Below are 21,666 nucleotides of genomic sequence, written 5' to 3'. Positions count from 1 at the left end.
AAAAAGCTGGGTTGTGATTCACATTGGGATTTTATTTACTTCATAGATTAATTTAAGAAGAATTTGTATCATTACAGTATTGAATCTTCCTATACAAAAACAAGAGTTGTCTCTGCTTTTAAAAAACATTATTTCTCACACTTGTGGCTTATCATGTGCTTACAAGAGGTGCTATGCAGTTTTTTCTATATCCGTAGATAATTTTGTTGTTTCTTAATTGGAATAAACAACTGGAATATTTTTATTTAATCTTCTTTGCTAACTGCTTATAGGCATTTGTATGGTAATTTTTAACTAGTATCCGACTAAATTTTAAAAATGCACAGTATTTTTGCCTGATAGTATTTTTAATCCCTTCCATGCATGCAGTCATAATACAATCTGCAAATAATCTGCCCTACTTGAATATAAGCTTCAAGGGTACAACCAGCCAATAGTTGCTCAGTATCCACAGATGACTGATTGATCCCAGGATGCCCACAGATACCAAAACCCACAGATGCTCAAGTCCTTTATGTAAAACGACATATTATTTGCATAAAATCGATATACATCCTCCCAGATACTTTAAATCACCTCCAGGTTACTTATAATACCGAATACAATGTAAATGCTATGTAAGTAGTTGTAAATACAATGTAAATGCTGTATGAATAGTTGCTGGCATGCGACAAACTCAAGTTTTGCTTTGGGGAACTTCCAGAAACTGTTCTCCCTAATACCTCCCCTTGGAGCTTGGCTGAAACTGTGGTGCGGATCTCGTGGACACGGAGGGCTGACTGTGAATTTTAACATTATTCTATGGCAGACAGTGGGCTCTCCATCAATACTTGTGGAATAAATGGAAGAAATCTGCACCAACATTTCACATGTTTCTTCATGAGTTTTAAGCACTCCCGATAATAGCGGGCACCCCTGTTACACTTCTGACTTCAACTGTAATACTTCAAGTGCTTCCCTTCTTGACTCTCTAGTTGGCATACACATTTTTTCACGTGAGGGAAATTTCTATTCCTGTTTCTCTAAGACCTTTTCTTCTTGAATCAGGAGTGGGTAATGAAATTTTTCAAATGTCATATCAGCATATGTTGAAACCCTCATTTGTTTTTTCCTCCTTTAACTCATTAATATGCTGAATATTATTAATGCCTCTTAAAACGTTGAATCAGTTTGGATTTCTGGGTTGAATCCCAATTGACCATGGTGAATTATTCTTTTAATGAGCTGCTGAATTCTATTTGCTGATATTTTATTTAGAATTTGCATCAATATTTCTGAGTGAGATTGGTCCTTAGTTTTCTTTTTGGTACATTTTTTGGACATCAGCAGTATGGGCCTCAGACAGAGGCATGGGAAATTCACTTTCTTTCTTTCTTTGTGTTTCAGAACAGTTTAAATAGCAGCCAACCATTTCTGACTTGGAGCACTCCTCCCAACTCTGCTAGTCTGAAGAAAAGTTAATCTCAATCCTTTTAGGGCAAATTCTCTTTTTTCCCAGATTTGAGCTACTGTCCTGGTATCTGACCCTTTCAGTTTTGGCAGGGTTTTGTGGCTTGTCAAAAAATCTTTTAAAATTACTATGTGTGTGTCCTAGATACACACGTTCTTGAGTGCTTGAGAAACTTTTCCTTTCTTGTGCGTATTAAATTTGAGTTTCATCCTGTGATTCTCTTTTCTGTGTGCCACATGTTTATTTTGACAGCTCTAGTTGGTATAAACATGTGTTGCCTTTTATTAAAGATCTTGATTAAACAAGATCTCTTTTTTTTTGCTATAATTAAACATTTCAAGAGATATCCACGAAGATCATATGTCATTCAACTTCAAAACATTTATTGCAATCATCTTGAAACACTACTGTTTATCCTTTGAGAGCTATAAGGTAAAATCAGATTGGGGTGACCAAAAATGCACTGGTAAATGATGCTTCATATTCTGACATTGTGACAGTATGTACAGACACTGTTAAACAGACCAGACTATTTAAACCTGTTTGGGGATAAACTCTCCTCTACTGTCCAGGTATGGGACAGTAACAAGTGAGGTGACACTGGCTTCTGGAATTCCATTATGCCAGAATACTGAGGTCTTATTGAATATCAAAATAACAGCATTTTGTTGTTGTAATATTGTTATTCTGGTATTTTTAAAAACCTGAAATCTGGATCTTTTCTTCCTTAAAATGTCTCCAAAGTATTATATGCCACATTAAATTTTTAACTGGAATTAAAGTATTTTCCTTCCAAAGCATCCCTCATTGCTTAAAACCCACCCAAATCATCTTACTTTTCTAATTCCAAGGACTTATGTTACCAATGAGGTTAAGCAAATTATATTTATTGTCTCTTTCTATATTTTGTGGAGTCAGTTTGGATTTCTTCTGCATCTGAAGGATCCCAAAGGGATTTAAGGAAGATGGGGGAAGCCCATGGGAAGAACTGGGAAGGATAGTATAGGCAGGAGTGGATAGAAGGTCCAGGCCCCAATTTAAGCCCTTGCCCTGTTGCTTGACTGCACCTTGCCTCCAAGACTGGATTCCTGCTGCTCTCATGTCTTCCCACACAAGCAGGTCTAATGTCTAAGTCTTTCCCTTGATTTGATCATTGATTTTAACCAAGGACTTCTTTCTAGTCACCTGACTAAGACTCAGGCACGAAGGACAGAAGGAATTCATCCCTGGATCTCAAGCTTTTCTTAGAGGGAATAACTTATGGGACCAAAGTAAAGGAGACTGTGGCAATGGCATCTCACTTTTAAAAGTAAGTATCAAAAGCATACATCAAAGTAAGTATACATTTTGTTCTCATATTGAAATCACTAAGTACTCTGATGGACAAGATCAAATACTAAGTTTTTGAGCTTCTCTTTCCTGTATTTTCCAAGTAGTTTGTATCAATGGGTAAAATCCTATAGTGTTGACAGTGAGTTTGAGAGCAACTCAGGAGGGTCTAAGATATTGTGGGCAAATGTAAGCATGCACACACACACACACACACACACAAAATCAAAAGCCAAAGTATTAACATCAGGCAAATGTCTTTGGCAAAAGGAACCTATAGCTCTCCTGCAACTGTTGCATACATGATGTGATCAAAAAGGGAGATGTAACTGTTACCTGACTTCAATAAATTCTCAAACGTAAGAAAACTAAGTAAGAAGAACAGGGCATTTAAGTTATAAGGAAATGTTATCAGACCCAGGGACCATGGCAGGAAGAGAGAGAAGGGAAGAAGGAGAGATGACACGACTGAATGAAGGTCAGTGGACTGGAAGTTTCAGTAGGTTGACAACCAGTCTTGGTGGACGTTGGAACCTCACAGGAATTTTATTTGGAGAAGAGAGCAACTGGTTGCCCCCATGCACAATGACTGAGGATGAGTTGACCTGAGTAAGAAAGACAACAGCTAGAAGAGGAAAGCATCTTATACAAATGTTAACTAGAGTGGAAGGTTAGTGGTTTGAAAGAGGCAAAGGGGAGCAATAACCCACCATCTGTGACCAAAGTGTATGAGAAGCGAGGGGATAAACTGCTGCCACTTGAGATCCACCCACGGATGCTGGTCCTCGGGGCAGAGGTGGGTTTTATTGAAGCAGACAGAGAAGAAAGTAGGTGGAGAAATATTTGAGGTATGAAGAACAGCTGATAACTATGGAAAGATAGTCCCAGGGGACATGGCAGAGGCCTTTGGGAGTTGGAGAAAACTGAAGACTTGAACATAAAGCCTTGTGGCAAAAAGAGGGTGGTAGCTAATATCAGAGGTGTCAACTGACCAAATCACACGTAGGCAATGTGTTCATTTAGTCTCATTTTGAGGGGGTAGAAAACGTGTCTGATGCGCAAAGGCCTTGGCATTAAAGATGCTCTGTTGTCTGCCATATATAAAATCAGTATTCAATATTAGTGATGTAAAACCAGCAATCATACAGAAAACAACGTAATTTCAATGAACTCTCTTTTATCTATGACTTATCCATTCTAAGTGGGTATCTATGACATCATAGAAATTTATGTGGTTTATATCTCTGGTTCCTTTGTTCCCAACTGCTAAAACCCTTGGGATTTCCTGAGTGATAAGGGTGATAGGATTGTCTGATGTTCTAATGAGGCTACCCTTGTTGGGTCCCCAGACAGCTTCAAGATGAGGGCTTGATTAGAAACTTCGAACTTGGAATCATGCTCCCCAACCTCTGGGTAAGGGAGAGGCTGGAGACCGACTTAATCGTCAGTGGCTAGTGATGGAATCAATTATGTCCACTTAATAACAGCTCCATGAAACTCACCCCACCCCCTCATGGCAGGGTTTGGAGGGCTTTTGGTATGGTGAATGCATCTGTGTGCTGAGAGGGTGGCACACCCCAGTTCCAGAAGATCCTATGCTGAGAACCCTTCTGAATGTCATCCTATGTGCTTCTTCCCCTGGCTCATTTATATTCTTTATAACAAATTGCTAAATATAAGGACCATCTTCCTGAGTTCTGTAGTCACTTTGGCAGATTATTGGACCTGAATAAGGGGTCATGGGAGTCCCTCATTTATAGCCAGTTGGTCAGAAGTACAAGTGGCCCAAGACTTCCAACTGATGTCTGAATTGAACTGAATTGTTGTACACCTAGTTAATGTCAGAAGTTGAGAGAAGTCGTACCAGGGAAACACCATATATGTGGCATCAGGAGGAAAAAAATCCTCTCTCAGGTACTACTTTAGTCCTAGCCTGAACAATACAGAATGAAGTAAAATGGAATACCAGTTATACTGAGACGAGCTCTCTGGTTCCCTCTACATGGAAATTCAGCGATGGACTCCAATTCCAAAGTCAAATAGCAGCGCCTCATCCCTATAGTTTTGGTACTATTTCCAGGATTAGAGTATAATAATTTTATTTAGCTTGTAAATCTCAGGATCCTTCTGAGGTCAAGCTAGTTAGGAGGCTTCTACTGAAACAGGTAACATTCTTAGACTGCGCTGTAATATTCCAGAATACGGCGTGAGGTGGGGGGCACAGGGTGCCGTCCAGCCGTATAAGCCCCACGTGAAATGCATGTATCTTTGGTTTCTATCGCAATTATGGTGTGAATTTCAACTGATCAACAAAGACAGCTGCCTGAGCCCTTGAACATCTTTCTGAGATGAAATGTAAAGGAATGAATCACCTCCTCAGAGTCAAAAAGTGTGACAATGCAGAAACTGAGGGACTTCCTCCTACAGACGTTGTCTTTGTAGATGATGTTGTAGGTTTTCATTGAAACATACATGTGCGGTAGCAGTCAGTGAGCACTGACCTCATCTTTGTCCTTTCTCAATTCAAATAAATACCCTGAAGCAAGTCTTATTCTCAGATATTTTATAAGTAAGAAGTTCCTGGAATATTCCTGGGTTTGTCTATGTCTTTTGAAAGAAAAAGGAGCACAACAGTTTCCATCTACAGTGCTGTGAGAGCGCATTTTTCCTCAATAATTTTCCTATGCAGCAAATTTGGAATAAAGAGGAAAATTTTAACCTGAGTATTTTCTACTTGACAGCGAATTATTAAACAGAACACACAAATGCCAATGTGAATCTCCTATGTTCATTAGAAGATTTTGGAGGACATTCTAAAAAGTTAAAATTAAATCTACTGCAATTCTACCCAGTCAACATGCTGACAAAAATTTTCCATATGGCAGGTTAATCATATATTTAAAGATAGAAATCCTTAGCACATAGACCTTTAAATTATCAAGAATATTTCTACTCATGTTATTAGCCAATAATATACTGAATTGTCTAAGCATTGTTCAGAATTAGTAGGTATATCTTAGGAAAAAAAAATTACGATCATTAGCCGTGATTTTACATTGAAAAATGAAAGCTGAGGTGCTGATATAACTTTCTTAATAAATGATAAGATACCTCTCCAATTTCTGTCACTTAACTATTTCTCTTCTATTCTATATTGAATTTCAATCTGTAACATATGCACTTTAAATGGGATGCCAGAGATATGTGAATATGTGAACAGGTGTTGCTGTTAAAATTAGAACAAGAAAATGAAAAAAGAAAGAAGGATTTATCACATTTCAGCTCACATTAGCATAAGATCACAATGGAATTTATTTTTTGTTTGAGGTGGGTCCTATGGCAATCTGACCGATGACTACATTGCTCACACCTACGTAAATCAGTAGACTTTTAACACTTCAGTGTGCATCAGTGAGCATGTGTCAACTTCACTATGAAAAAAGAAAAGGTACTGGTGTTTTGAAAGGCACATGCTAAACACACACACAAACAAAAAACAAAACCAGCAACAGCAACAAAAAAGAACAAGAAAGCTAATACCAAAACATTGCTTAAAACAGTGATTATCTCTTATTAGCAGTTTGTATTGTATTATACTAAGAGGTGAATTAGAATCTCTGAAAATATTCACTTACCAGGTATAAGGTAATCCACAAACATGGGATACACATGCCCGGGTGCTTTTGGAGGGCTAAATATAAGAAATAAGAGAGATCATGGTAATATAAAATTCTGAAGGTTAGAAGAATTTAAAATCAAATACAACTTTAAAATCAAACTAAAACATTCCTAAAAACACCATAATATAAAGCCTTTTTTTTGCCCGTATATTAACACTTTTTTTTCATGTAAAATCGTTATCTCTGTGTAGTATGCATGCTACTCTAAGCCGCTGTAAATAAGGGGCATCTCACTTTTAAGTGTCCTACGAGGACCCTAGAGAAATTCCACACTCTCATTGGTTTTCAGGAAGAAAACTAATACAATAATTTCAATATACAAAAGGATGTTATTTTGTTTTTCTCAGAGCATCTGATGCAACTGGACCAAATTAAAAAAAAATCAAAGTATTAGGGATGGTCCCACCTCAATGGAAGAGAGTTGGTTGTGTTTTCCTTTAATACACAGTACTTCCATTGATACCAGACCTGGCAGCTTCTCAGAAATGCATGGAAAACGCAACAAATGTGAATCGGGTTTTCTTGTAGATCTCCATCAAGCTTGGACCACTTCCAGAATTCCATCTACTGTTAATGAAAGGACTCTACTGTCTCTCACAGCAGATACTCTTGCTCAGCCAAGCTTGCTGAAGTTTTGCCTTATGCAAAATGGCAGAAACATATTTTTCCAATATGTGCCCACCTCAATAAGGGACTAGCTTAGCAGCATTGACTCTAACTTTTCCAATCATTCAATAATTCGAGTCTTAAGGCTTTGCCAGTCATGTTGAAATGTGTTTGCTCATTACTATTTTAGAACATTTCCAAAGAGACATTTGTTTTTCTCTTTTGGGGGAGAGAGAGATTGGGGTGACTGCAGCATGGTGAAGAATAGAAAACCACATCTGTATTACCATTTTCTCTTTCTCTTATCAAGTGTTATGAGTATCTCCATGACAAGACAGTGAATAATAGATATTGGCAAAAAGTGGCATTTCCCACCAGATAACCCCAATTTAAAACAGGATATCCTGGTCTCTCAACTGCCTGATGAAAACTCTCTTTGGATGAAATAGACCATATGTTTTCCAGGATGAAAAACAAAGATGTGAAGGATTTGGTGGGAAGTTATTAGACATTCCTTGCAGGGATGAAGGAAAACAGCAGAAGCAACTTTGAACCGTCCTCTGAAGGAGTGTGTCATAACAAATTTAGGGAATGATAATCCAAGCCACAGAGAAATATTTAGCTAGTGGAAGAGAGAATACATTTTCTAACCATGAAGCTATTTAACATTTAGTTCCGTGGAGCGAAAATTTATAGGGGAAGTTCTTTAGCTTCCCTGCTGGGCTAATTCCCTGAGGGTGTCTCTTCAACTCTTATCTTAAAACACACCACTGAATCTTGGAATGGTAATGATTTTCATTGCTTTTATGGGGATTTGTCAATTTTTTTTTCAAGTTTGAGTATGTGAATTATTTATTTCCTTAAAATAACTAGGGAAATAGTCACAGATACTCTTCAACAACTATTCTCTCGTTCTGAATTCATTTAGAAATAATATTTGCCTAGTACCATGGCATATACAACTATAAAAGGAAAAGTCATTAATAAACTGAAAATGACTTGTATACCCCGAGCACAAACATGATCTTACCAGGAATTTTCATTAGGAATTGTCATCTAATGTTGGTAATGCACAGTGTGCCTCCTGTCACTACTAATCGATATTATAAGATCTTTATTTCTTAAGTTAACTAACATGTATCAGGTGCTTTCTACACACTCAGCACTGTACTAGGCACTGAAGAACCAGAGATGATCAAGAAAAAAAAATCTACGAAGTATAGTATATTGTAACGACTAATTTCGTTAAAGAGCTAAAGGTAATAAATCATCTTCTGATAAGCAGACATTTATTAAGTACCTAATATGTTCCAGAAACTGTGACTAGTTCCTGCAGATTTTACAGTGACTAAGAAAGACATGATTGCTACCCCCACAGATCACACAGTGTAGCACAAGAGGAAGTCAGTTTAAAATAATTGTGATGAAATGTGACAAATGCCGACAAGGAAGTAAAGATTACTAATAGGCATGCACAACTGCCCACCAAATCATTTGAGGTAATCAAGCAGTGAAGTCTTCTGGGAGGAAATGTCTATGTTGGGACCTAGAGAATTATTAGCAGTTACAAGGTCAAGGCAGGGTGCAGAGTGGAAAGGGAGCATTACAGGCAGAGAAAAACGTGAAGATGCTGGAGACCAGTCTTGAAGAGTGGAAGTAAGGAGAACTGAGGATCAGGAGAAGCAGGGGCTGGATTGTAAAGGACCTTGATCACTACCTTAATTGGATTGGTCTTTATTTTAAGATCAATGAGCACTCGTTTCAGGTTGTAAGTATAGGAACAAGTTATCAGACTTACCCTTGGGAATATTACAGTGGCTGCTCTGGGGAAAATGGATTGAGCAGAAAGCAGGGAGATCAATTAGGCTTTTGTAACAGAAATTCAGGTAAGAATAATGATGGTCCACACTAGGGCAGTGTGGGTGCAAAAAAATGATGCATTTTAAAAATATTTAGAAAACACAATGGTGGATCTAAGAAACTGGTAAATGTGGAAAGAAAGTGAAAAAGACAAAGCTAGAATAACTCTGGTTTTCTGATTTAAGCAACTAGTATGAAGGTGCCAATTGTATATCCAGGCAATCCAGAAGGATGAATGATTTTAGAAGGTGGAAAGGTGGGAGTTGAGTTTGGGATAGGCTGGATTTCAGAGGCAGGTGCGCTCACTCTCTAAGTCATAATATCTAATAGGCAAATAGTCTAAGAAGGATGAAAGAGGATTGAATTAGAAGAATAAGTACGGGAGTCAGTACTCTTACACCAGTAGGATGTGCTATCATGGGAGCCAAGGGAAGAGAGTGTTTCAGTAACAGTCATTATTAGCGATCCACAACTCTCCACCTGCGAGCTTTCTCCCCCGCTGGCTATGAGCGTGCACTGGACCTAAAGGCAGAGCAGCTCTAAAAGTATCAAGGAAGTAACAGCCACAAAAATAAAAAATCCATTACCCAGTGATATGTAGGAAACTAGTGGATAAATTCCAGAGCTTGCTTGTGCTTTTTAATTTTCTTTTGTTTTCTTCTTTTTTTGCACTCTGAGGTGTGTTCTACATAGTGGTCTCCCAGCAGAATTAAGGCCGGGGTGTCTATGGTGAAGATATACTTGCTGTTCACCCTTTATTGCTTCTTTCTCTGCCTCATTTCACCACTCCTCCCCTTGTGTGTTCTGAAATCACCTGTGAAATTAACTACTTCACTCAAACCCTTGTCTCAGGCTCTGCTTCTGAAAAAACTAAACCTAGGAAAGCTGGGACGAGCATTTGTCTCAGGAAGCAACCTCTTGACATGATATTCTAGAATGCAGTCATTCCATCCATCAGAAGGCAATTAAGGACACCACTGCTGGCTGTGAGACAGTTGTAACTCTTGATCTTGCTGTGGCACTGCAGTTACTCAGGCTCTCCTGTATGGTGAAGTGGGATGGATACGGAGAGAAGGAGATGCGCTGGCTTATGCAAAACCTCTGACTTTAAAGGATATGCAGCCTATGGCAATTATTAGAATTTTAAGGTAGGTTGACTGTTTCTAACTGCATTACATTGAGACTCCAGCCCCTACAAGTTTCCCAGGCTAAAGTCAGAATTAGAGTGGAGTTCTCAATTATTAGAATTTTAAGGTAGGTTGACTGTTTCTAACTGCATTACATTGAGACTCCAGCCCCTACAAGTTTCCCAGGCTAAAGTCAGAATTAGAGTGGAGTTCTTGATAGAATTCTTAACATCAGAATATTTGTATGAATGTTTGAGAAGCATGAACCTGCAGATTCCCCTGAAATCATTAAGCTAGCAGAAAAGAACTCCCTCCCTTTGACTACAGTCTCCTTTTATTAAAGACCATATAAATGTCTCATCTGATGGACAGGCCTCCTAAGACAATGGCTGCCCCCTGAAAATCCACCTACTTCCCCGCTCTGCTCCTGGACCACTAGAGTTAAGGCTCAGCATAACCAGATGGGGGAAAACATTCCTGCTATTGAAGGAAAGGATTATCACCAAAATGGCTTTGGGTTCTAGCCAGAATGCACTGGAAAGAACCAGAAGAACATGCCTAAGACATTGTGAGCGCTGGCCCAGTCCATACAGAATAAAAGGCTGAATAAGGGAGAGCTCACTGATGTGCGGCATTCTCATGACTTAAGATTTAATGTCCAAGCAAGGTCACATATAGCCAGTTCTAACAGACAAATGAGTTGATTGTTTCAAGCACAGAACAAATGATGGTCATTGAGGTGAAGTTATGAGAACTTTCCTGCCAGAATATTGAGAGAGGGGTCAAAAGGCTCAGGGAGGAGGGAATGCTAGAGTGGATTTAGCTCATAAGACAGCAATGACTGTTTTCTGTAGGAGGCCAACGGATATTCCCTTTACGTAAATGATAAGGAATGGGCTAGTGAGGGGTACTGATGTCATTGAGAAATTCAGTGGTGGCTCTCCTTTGTAGGCAGTGTAAGTGACAGTTAAGTAACTGGTCCCCATGGTGTCAATGAGGATGATAGGATTCTGTTCTGGGATAGTGGAGGCCAAGTGATATCATTTAATCATTGGAGGCAAAGTGGACATCATTACCGTAATGGGCAGGCGATATCTGTAGTTACGGCAAACAGACCATGGTGTTTTGAGAGGTGAGATAGGTCTCTAACAAAGGTGTGGCTGAACCTAGGTACCCAAAAATATTAAGAGCAGGTGAGCAAAGGCTGCTGCTAACCAACAGAATGGAAAACCGTGATTCTTTGCCATGTTACCAGACATGAATCAACCATTGGCTGAAGGGGAGGCTAGGTCTCCTAGAGGAATGGTCCTGCAATGCCAGAATAAATATACACAATATCTATTCCCCAGTCCTCCGCCAAAGAGACATTCAACCATTTACCAGAGGAACTGTGGTATGTGTTTCAAGGGTTGTTGGAGAAAGGGTATGAGTTGACACTGATAGCTAGAGGGCCCCAAAGCCCCTCGTGATTCTATGTCGGAAGCCTGGTGGTAAGCAGACCCCACGAGCACTCACTGGTTGTTTGCCTGGTCTGTGAGTGCACAGCCAGGGTGGACGTGATCTACAGGTTGTGGAATCCTCACATTGTTGCCTACTCTCAAAACTAAGAGCCATAGTGTGAAGTAGAAAAAGCCAGGCCCAGCCAAAATTGTAAATCAGAAGTAAAAACCCATCCTCAGTGGAATGTCAGAGATCAGTGCCTCCATAAAATATTTTAAATAATGCAGAAGTAGTGGTCCTGTCATATTGCCATTGAATTCACCGGTGTAGTGCCTTGAAAAACCCGATGGGTCATGGCAGATAGTTGACTGCTGCAAACTTAACTAGATAGTAGTAACAACTGTAGTTTCATGCAGGATGTGGTATATTTACTGGAACATCTCAACACAGCCTCTGGAAATATGTGACTACTGATCTGGTAAATGCATTTTCAAAATACCCACCATGAAGGAGATCCTGAAGCAATCTGCGTTCAGCCCAGAGGGACAGCAGTATACATTCCTGGTTTTGCCTCAGGGTTGAGATAAAGAACAAGGTGTTGCACCTTGTATCTTCCACAACTCAGAAAGAGGCCTAGTAGTTACTAACTTGCTTTGGATCTTGGAGACAGCACATGCGACACTTGGGAATGTTCTCCTGATCCATTTATCAAGTGATTTGGAAGCCTGATAATCTATGTCAAGCTCAGAGCAAAAGAAGGTTCTGCAGCAGATACAGACTGAAATACAAGCGACCTTTCTGCTTAGCCAAAGACATGGAAAAGTCCATGTTAGTAGAGGAAGCATCCATGGCAGATAAGGATGTTACATGGATTTTCTAGGAAGCTCGGCTAGCAAAACCACAATGCACTTCCCCAGATTTCTGGAGAAAAGCCATATTGTCTCTACAGAAGAGCTATTCAATCTTCAAAAAGTGACCTCACTATGCTATTATGCTTCAGGAGAGCCCTATGTAATTAGTTTCCATCATGTGGTGGGTATTACCAGACCTACCAAGTCATCATAAGGTTGATGAGCACAGCAGTAATCCATCATACAACAGAAATGGCACATTTGGAATTGGATTTAAGCATGGCGGAAGGCAAAATCAGTTATGTGAACAGGTAGTCCATACTATTAAGTCGCCTACCTTTGGTGCACCTCTCAGCTCACATCTATGGCTCTGTTGAAGAGTCTCTATGACTAGTTGATGGAAGGGAAGAGGGAAAAATCCCCTTCGTTTCACAGATGCACTGGCTTGATATACCTGTGGGAATCGAAGTTGGACAACAAGTGCATCATGGCCGTCTAGCCCTGCTCCGTGGTGGTCCCGAGTAACAGCGGTGAGAGGCAGTACTCCACTCAGGATGGATGCGCTTACGCAGAATTGAATGATTTGGGTGTTTTCATGGTCAGAGGGACTGTCAGGAGAAAGATTGGAAAATCAGAGACAACAAAGTCTAAGGAAGAAAAATGTGGAGGGACCAATGGGAACGCACTCAGAGGCTGCAGTTCTCTGTGGGGTGTGTTTTTTCCTTCCTTCTTTAAATTGTAGGGATTCTGAGGCATCAAGGAATGGACATGTCTAGAGCTCGCCTGTGGCTCTGCCTCATAAAGACTGGAAGCTGGCTTGGAGGCATTCAGTAAAAGGAATCAGGGACAATGTGGGCCACTGCACTCTGACCAATGCGACATCCAGTAATGACATGGAATAATATGCTAAAATTATACTTACTCTTTTTACTTTAAATCTGAGTGAATGGCTTACATATTATGGTCTCATTTAATTTCACTGTGGGATTTCAGTAAAGATCATGGACCACCTGTGCAATGAATGGAAGGAGAGAGGTGAGGCAAGTGTCCATCACAGCCCAATCCATCAGGCCAGAGTGTGGGTGGGGTGAGTCACTGGGCTGGCCCCTGCAGAGGACCCGTGGTCACACTGGGGCAGCAGGGCAAGGGGTGGAGGTCTATGCAGGGGGCCAGAGAAGTGGAAAAACAGGGGTTCTTTTCTGAGCACGTGTGGGAAAACACACTGAGAAATTGTGTGAGACAAAGGCTGGGCAACTTGAGAAGGCAAAATTCTGCCACAGGTAAAGGGAGGCTTAAGGGCATCAGTTTTTCGATATCTGTAGAAATCTAACTACTTTGTAGTCACTGGCCTTTGAGGTCAGGTCCATTTGCGTTTTTAAATTAAAAGAAAATATACAAAATGTGGGAGTTACAATGAAGAGAAAAAAAGTATTCAACTTGCATCAGAAAAAGTTAATTTTAGATATTTTGAGAAAATTATTGAGTATAACTCACGATTTATCAAAGACTTAGAATAGTTCACTATAAAGATTTTTTGGAGGCAATAAAGAATTAGGGTTATATCGATAGTCAAAAATTAGGCTAATTGGTATTTTCATTGGTGTTACAGCTGCCTTATTCAAATACGTGAGCACAGATTTCAATACATTACTCACACATACAAACTCTGCTCACATACATATAAATTTTTACAGAATGTGTTTTATGATAATATATAAGAAACATATTCATTTCCACACTGATGAAAAATCATATTAGATTTTCAGCTTAGACAAAATAAGAACCTATCATTGATATAAATCACATACTTTAAAATTTTTAATATGCCAGTTGAAAGATTAACTTGGCATATAGATACAAATCAGCTTTCACAGATAGACGAAAGATGACACGAGATATTTTTATGTTTTAGTACAGAGACACATACAAGAACTACAAAGGTTATCCACTATTGTGAATACTCTTTCTGAAAAATTGAAATCGCTTATTGAAATAAAACATAAAAAAACTGAATTATATTTTACTTTACTGGTAAGTTTAAACATTTGAAATATCAGAAAGATTTTTCTAAGCAATATGATATATATGTTGTGCTAAATATACACATATGCATACACATGTACATACACACAAGAGTGCATATACAATATTGACACATATGCTATTCAAGGTAATAACTAATTCTTGTACATTTTTCTTGGACAGAATTTTTTTGAAGTGATGCTGATGAAAATGGCTATAACATACTATTAAATCACTGGTTAGGCTAAACACCTTTTCTTTGGTGTGTGCCCAATTATAGGATCTCTAGAATTCGAGAGTCTACAAATTCTAATTTCACACATTAGAAAATTTCTAATACACACATTAGGAAATTTATCAGTTTCATCAATTATCTCACAAAAGATGTTAATATTATCCATATTAATTAGGAACAATTTTTGCACACACAGATAAAGCATTTATGGTTTTTTTGAGCACCAACTCTGAAGAGTATCAGGAAATCACAAAAATTCAGGAGTTTTCTACAAGCAGTTACAATAGACAAGAAGAGTGGTAAATCTAATTTTGGAAATAGAAAGAATAAAGAAATTCTGACTATCTCATGAAGTTGTAAGCATACAAATTTCTTGAGTTCTTACGTAAAAGAGCCTCAGGAGGTCTGTTTGTGAGAGGAGAACCAGGAATTGTTAACGATGTTATTATTACATATTATAACATCATACTTTAACAGAAATGGACCTGAAAAGTTGGATATGCTCACATGTGAAACAGGTAAACATCCTCCATTATTATTATTAAATATTTTTCCACTTGATACATACTTTATTTAGCATATTTGGAAAAATAATACTATGTGGTATGTAGTTTCAAAATAATGCAAAACACTTTACTACATGTTACATGTTAAATCTGGAGGCAATAGGTAATGAATACATACTTTCACAAAGGTAAGTTGGGAAAACAAATTTAAATTTAAAAATTTCCATGCAGTTTCCATGGGTTAGTGCGTAGTATGCATAGCTTCATGAAAGAATCAAGTTAGTAATATATTTTGAGATCAACATACAACCTAATTTCAATAAAAGTTTCATGATTTTCATATGTCTACAAAACCAAATGTGAAATCTGTGCACGCATGACTCTTTGGAACCATACCAAAGTTAATTACATTGACATCATATACGATATTGGAAAAATACCAAAACTCCATACAACTCTAAGATGTTATTTTTATGTAACCATATAATTATAATAATCTGAAGAGTTGCTGGAAGTCACTTAGCTCACTTCTGCATGAAAATGTTCTTTTTAGTGTTCTTGTTTTTGAAATTTCCATTATACATTTATAGATTTTTAATAAAAATCATAAGCTCTGTATTCTACTCAGAGATCATGATCAACAAGTATCCATTAAGTTCTTCTCCCTATTTCTTAATCAGGTTATTTGGGGTTTATTTTTGTTCTTGAGTTGCCTGTATCCTGTACATATTTTGAATATTAAGCCCTTATCTAATAATAAGCCATAGAGATCTAATGTATAATAGAAGGAATATAGACAATAAAATTGTACTATAATTATGTAAGGCAACAAATATCACTACCTTGGCAATTGTATCAAAATATACAAATATATCAAAGTAACGTGCTGTACCTTAAACTTACACAATGTTACATACCAAAGTTATTCAATAGTAACTACTATATGAATTCATTTGGGATGTATTATAAAACATTTAAAGTAGTAGGCATTTTACAGACCAACTGATTTAAACCCAATATTTTACAGATCAACTGATCTAAACTCAAATTTTACATTAAGAGAAAATGAAACCCAGAAAGGTTAAACAATTTGCCCCCAAACACTCCATTAATTAATGACAGACCTGATACTGGAACCCAGTGGACATTACATGTCTGTTCCTCTACCGCCCAACCCGCCACCCACACATATCTCCCCAAAACTAGTACTATTTTGTATTTTATTGTTATTTATATGGTATTTTAAAAAGTTATTTCGTATGTATCTCTCTTATTTTCACAAAATCCAAAACCTCCTGTTATATTGTCCCTCACAGGGCAGCACAACGCTCATTAATACGTCTGTTAGAATCTGATGCCTTGGACCGCTCCATGTCACTGTTGGGGCCTCTCACCCGAGTGCCATGGTGGCCTCCTGACTTGTCTTGCTGCCTCTGCCCTTGGATCCCCGTGGTCCGTGTCTACTCTGTACCCACAGTGATGCTCTTGAACTGTGAGTCAGGTTATGCCACTCTTCTGCTCAGTATCCTTTAATGGCTCCCATTTCACTAGGGGTAAAGGGTCAGATTCTCCTAACACACACTTCTCCAGCCCCCTCACTTACTGTCTCTTCCACTCCAGCCCTGTAGGCTTCCTCACTGTACCCACCTGTGCCAGCATGCTTCTGCCTTCAGGTCTTGGAACTACCTGTTCCCTCCACCCAGAATGCTCTCACTCAGCTGTCTGCAGAAATATCTCACCTTTTTAAAGCATGCTGAATGTCACCTTCCAAATGAGGTGTCTCTGATCACACAGGTGAGTACTGTCCTCCCACCAAAATTCACTTCAAGTTTGCCTATAGCATGTATTATTTTTTGAGTCCTCTAAAGTTCACTTTTTTTGTGTATTTTTTTAATTGACTGTCTCCTTCTACCATAATGTAAGCTCCACAACAACAGCAACATTGTCTTTTGCTCTCTTGCAAATTCCAGGTGCCTAGAACTGTGGATAACATGTAGCAGATTCTTAATAAACATTTGTTAAGCTGAAGTTAATTGACCACTCTTTTCAATAAAAGATTACTCAGTTCATTACAACATCTTAAGTTTTCAAAACATCTCAAATCTTTGTATTTATATTAATTACTATGACAAAGCTAAAGTAGTAATTTCAGATTGGGCAAAATAGCTATAGAAAAATAAGAAATCAGGTAGGCTATGCAGATTTTATATTTTATATAATTCTGAAGTTTACATTTTCAGTGTGTAGGCTTTTCCTGAATGCAAGTTAATCATCAATGAAAGATACAGCAATACTTTCAGATGACTAAGGAGCTATTTAAAATCCAACAAAAAATGGTAGTTTACAAAATATTCAGCAATCTGCCTTAATCTATCATGTTTGTACCTTAAAAATCAGATAAGCCCCTTTCTGTTTTATCAGTAATCCTTATTGTGTCCTTATCTAAAAACCTTATTTGTAAGATTTGACTTCTTCTTATCACTTAAAGTCAAATGGAAACAGATTTAACCAAGTACAAACTGAAACATATATATGGTGATGATAATGTCATTTCATTCTAGTTGAATTTTCTTTAGTCCAACTATAAATGCATTTTTTTCTTTTATATTTCACTATGATGCCTTCTGGTAATTTAGCTCTTTCCGTGGGGAAAAAAGTACATTAGAAAATATTTATTGAGTAAAAGGCATTGCTTAGAGAATTCTCCCAATGGCTTTATGTCCTCTCAGCAAGAGTTAATCGTAAGATGAAATTTTTCAAACATTTTCTTTTTGATAAAAATAAAATTTTCTAATTGAAGCAGAGAATCTGTTGAGCTTTTGTTTTCCCCAGTAGAGAAGCTGAAAATGCATGAGTTAATATACTGTGACTATGGTGCTTAGATACTATTAACAAGGGGAAAAATGAATATGATTCTAGGCCACCATCCATTTTTAGCAACTGTATTTCTAGCTATTATTTTCCCTATTGAAAAGGTACATTAGGATTCGATGTGCTTGGCATGGTGTACAGAACGCTAATACTTTCTAATTATAGACAGTTTTCTAAAGATCAGGTAGACGCTACAAACAATGTCCAACTCACTGCACCTGCAGGGAAGCACTACGAACTCAATATTGCTGAGGAGGTGAGTGGCCAGTGGAAGATACCACGCAACATGGCAATTTTTTCTTAGCTTTGATTCTCTTTTCTGTATATTCCTCTGACTGAACTTTTTCAGCTATCTTTCTCTCAGATTTCTTTAGGTTGAGGTTTAAAGACTATTTGACAATTTGAAGTATTAGAATATAGACTATATCTCCTTGAATGTAAAAATCTTCATGGATATTCACAAGAAGCAAGAGTAAGGAATTGGGGGGGGGGTATAGCTCAAGTGGTAGAGCGCATGCTCAGCATACAGGAGGTCTTGGGTTCAATCCCCAGCATCTCCTTCAAAAAATAAAGAAACAAATAAACCTTATTACCCTCCCAAAAAAGAATATTCTCCAAAAAAAAAAAAGAGTAAAGAAGTAAAATCAGATTAGATGAAGCTGTGGACGGGCAAATGATTATGGTAGGAAGGCAATGTGCATAGTGGAATAAGCAAAGGCTTTCGGGGCCAGCCCAACCTCAATTCAAATCCTGCCCTGGGTGCTTTAAGCTACAAGTGCCTTATTTCTTATAATATGATAATAATGTCCTAACCTATAGGATTTTTGTGAGGAGTAATGAGATATCATAAAGCTTCTAGTGCAATCTTTGCACTGGTAAATTCTTAATGAATAATAGCAATTATGTGCATTATTTTGTTGTGCTTACATAGGTTTTCTTTTAGATGACTAGATCATCCTAAAATCAATAATCTGGTAAGACAAGAACATTAAATTGTATGAAGTAAACTTACAATGTTATTAATAGAGGTTTTTCTTGGTAATAAAACAAAATAGTGAGGTCTATGTTGAAATTTTTACTACAAAAAGATTCAAGTAAGGTTTTGCAAGATGTTGCAAGTGCCTTATGGCTGTGGTACCTCATAACTTTTAGCCTAAAAGTAAATCTAGACTGGCACTGCCAAAGGAAAAGAGAAGCAGATTGGCTTACAAGAGACTTCATGGGGAGACATTCATTACCCCTGATTCTTCATGGTGCAAGGATGACCATCTAATTTTCATGCTCATATGTATGTTTTTTATGGCTAAAATGTTTGAGAGGCACAATTATTGAAATGTATTATGGTAGGTAGTAGCTTTTTTTTTTTCCTTGAAAATTTGTTTTTACAAGATTGCAGAAAAAGTAGACTGACTCTGATGGTATATAATGTATGTAACTGATTGTCCTTTGACAGTTCAACACAGCTGTGGGTGAACTCTGAAAAATTGGACATAGCCACTCCTCATCGCCAAACTGTGTGTGGCAGAAGCATTTCATCCATCTCTCAAGAACAGAATCATATCAACTAGTTCATGTATAAAATTGAAATGCCAATTCATTAATTTACAGTGAAGAATCTCTGCAATGAAACCAAAGTGTTCAAATCCTTGCATGGAGATCTACACGCAAGCCAAATGCAAATTAGACATTTTCTTGGAAAGCAGAAGTTGGACTAAGAGTAGTTTAGTGAAAATAGATAAGTGGAAATACACTGTTTCGATCCAGTCTTTAACAATACGCTTCCTTGACTACGTATCTCCCTCTTATTGCCCCTTGGCTCTGCTCTCTATCCGCAACAAACTTTTCAGAGGAGTCTTCTGCAATCTCTGTCTCTGCTCGCTCTCTCCCCATCCTTCCACTCTTCCTTGAACTGACTCCAGCTAGGCTTCCATGTTGCCAAATCCAGTGGTCAGTTCTCAGTCCACACTAACGTGACCTTTCAGCAGCGTGAAGCTGTGTAAAACATCGGTGATGACTTCCTCCTCCTTGAAGCGTTCCTTCACTTGTTCTCTAGCCGTAATACACCCGGTACCATATTCCCTTAGTTTTCCACACTGGTTCTTAAGGATTTTTAAAACTTTTATTTTGAAATAACTTTATCCTTAAAGAAAAGTTGCAGTAACAGTACAAGGAACCTCCATATACCCTTCAGCAAGACTCACCAACTGCTAGCATTTTGCCACAATTTATCATTTTTTGTCTCAGCCATGAATTTTTTCCCCCTGAATTTAGAGTAGATTAGAGTCCTTCTTTACTTCTCTGTGTATTTCTTCATAAGTAGGACATCATGTAACATAACTATAGTACAATAATCAAAATCAGAAAATGTAACATCAATACAATACTATCATGTCTTTTACATTATTAGAATTAATAAAATTTGGCAATTGTCCCAATAATATCCTTTACAGTAAATTTCTTTTTTCTAGTCTGGTATCCAATCCAGGATCACGACTATATTTACCAACTATGTCACTTTTTTTTTAATTGAGTTATAATCAGTTTACAATGCTGTGTCAATTTCTGGTGTACAGTACAATTTTTCAGTCATACGTGAATATACCAACTATGTCACTTTTAATTGGAGTTTCTTAATGTCTTCCATGACATTGACTTTTGGAAGAATACTGTACAATTATTTTGTAGACTGAGTCTTCCTTGTGAATAGGTTTAGGTTTGCATGTTTGGTTGGAACACCACATAAAGTTGACTCTGTGTCCTCTTCAGTGCATCCCAATTGGAGGAACACAGTGTTGGCTTGTCCTCTTACTGGTAACACTATCTCTGATCATTCGGTTAGAGTGATGTCCTCCAAGTTTCTCATAAAGTTACTACCTTTCCATTTACAATTAATAAGTAACTAATGAGGAGACACTTTGAGGCTCTGAACATATTCTGCTTCTCATTAACTTTCAACCTCTAGTCTAATCATCAGCTGATGATTCTTGCCTTAATCAGGTCTTATGATCATGGTTGCAAAATAGTGACTTTGTAGCTTCAGCTATATTTGTTAGCATTCTACTTACTGTAAGACAAGTTTCCTCTTTTCCCCCACTTATTTGGGGAATCATTTTTTTCATATTAGTATGAAGTCATGGATTCATACTGTATTCAGTACTTTGATTCAATGGGTTTATTCAATCCATTGGTTTCATAATTTGTTTGGTGCTCAAATTGTTCCACTTTTTTAGTCTTTTCGTCCAGATCTTTTTCTACTTTTTCTAATTTCTTGGTCTGTGAACACTGGAATAATCTAGGGCTTGTCTACAATTCTGGTTTCTTTTCTATGCACTCATTCTGGGTAATCTCATCCAATCCAATAGTTTAACTATCATTTTTATACTGAAGACCGTAAATTTATTTCTTTATCTCAACTTTTCCCCATGAACTCTAGGTTTGCATTTCCAAGCTGGTTTTACCCTCTAAAGTCTACGAGGCATCTTACATTTAAACTACTGTCTATACTTGTGTACCCCTTCAGAATATCCCATCTCGATTAAATAATTCTTTTGGCTGGTGATCAAGCAAAAATTCTTGAGTCCTCTCCTTTTCTCACACCCCACACCTGATCTGTCAGCGAGTCCTGTAGCCTCCAACTTCATAAATTATCCAGTGTCCCATTGCTTCCCATCACTTTTACTGTGACTCTC

The 21,666-nt window shown here is 37.8% G+C and overlaps 1 protein-coding gene across 1 annotated transcript in view; it reads right to left on the bottom strand.

The window, feature by feature from the left end:
• IQCM (IQ motif containing M) overlaps positions 1 to 21,666 on the bottom strand; it is a 480,596-nt gene that overhangs the window by 6,806 nt on the left and 452,124 nt on the right. Inside the window, exon 16 of the transcript XR_012079786.1 lies at positions 6,415 to 6,470. The gene's annotated coding sequence lies outside the window, so the exon portion shown is untranslated. The remainder of the gene's footprint in view (positions 1 to 6,414; positions 6,471 to 21,666) is intronic.

This window comes from Vicugna pacos, chromosome 2 (assembly GCF_048564905.1).
Source record: "Vicugna pacos chromosome 2, VicPac4, whole genome shotgun sequence".
Classification (NCBI taxonomy): Eukaryota; Metazoa; Chordata; class Mammalia; order Artiodactyla; family Camelidae; genus Vicugna; species Vicugna pacos.
The sequence above is the reverse complement of the archived record's forward strand: the minus strand, read 5'-3'. Positions and strand labels throughout refer to the sequence as shown.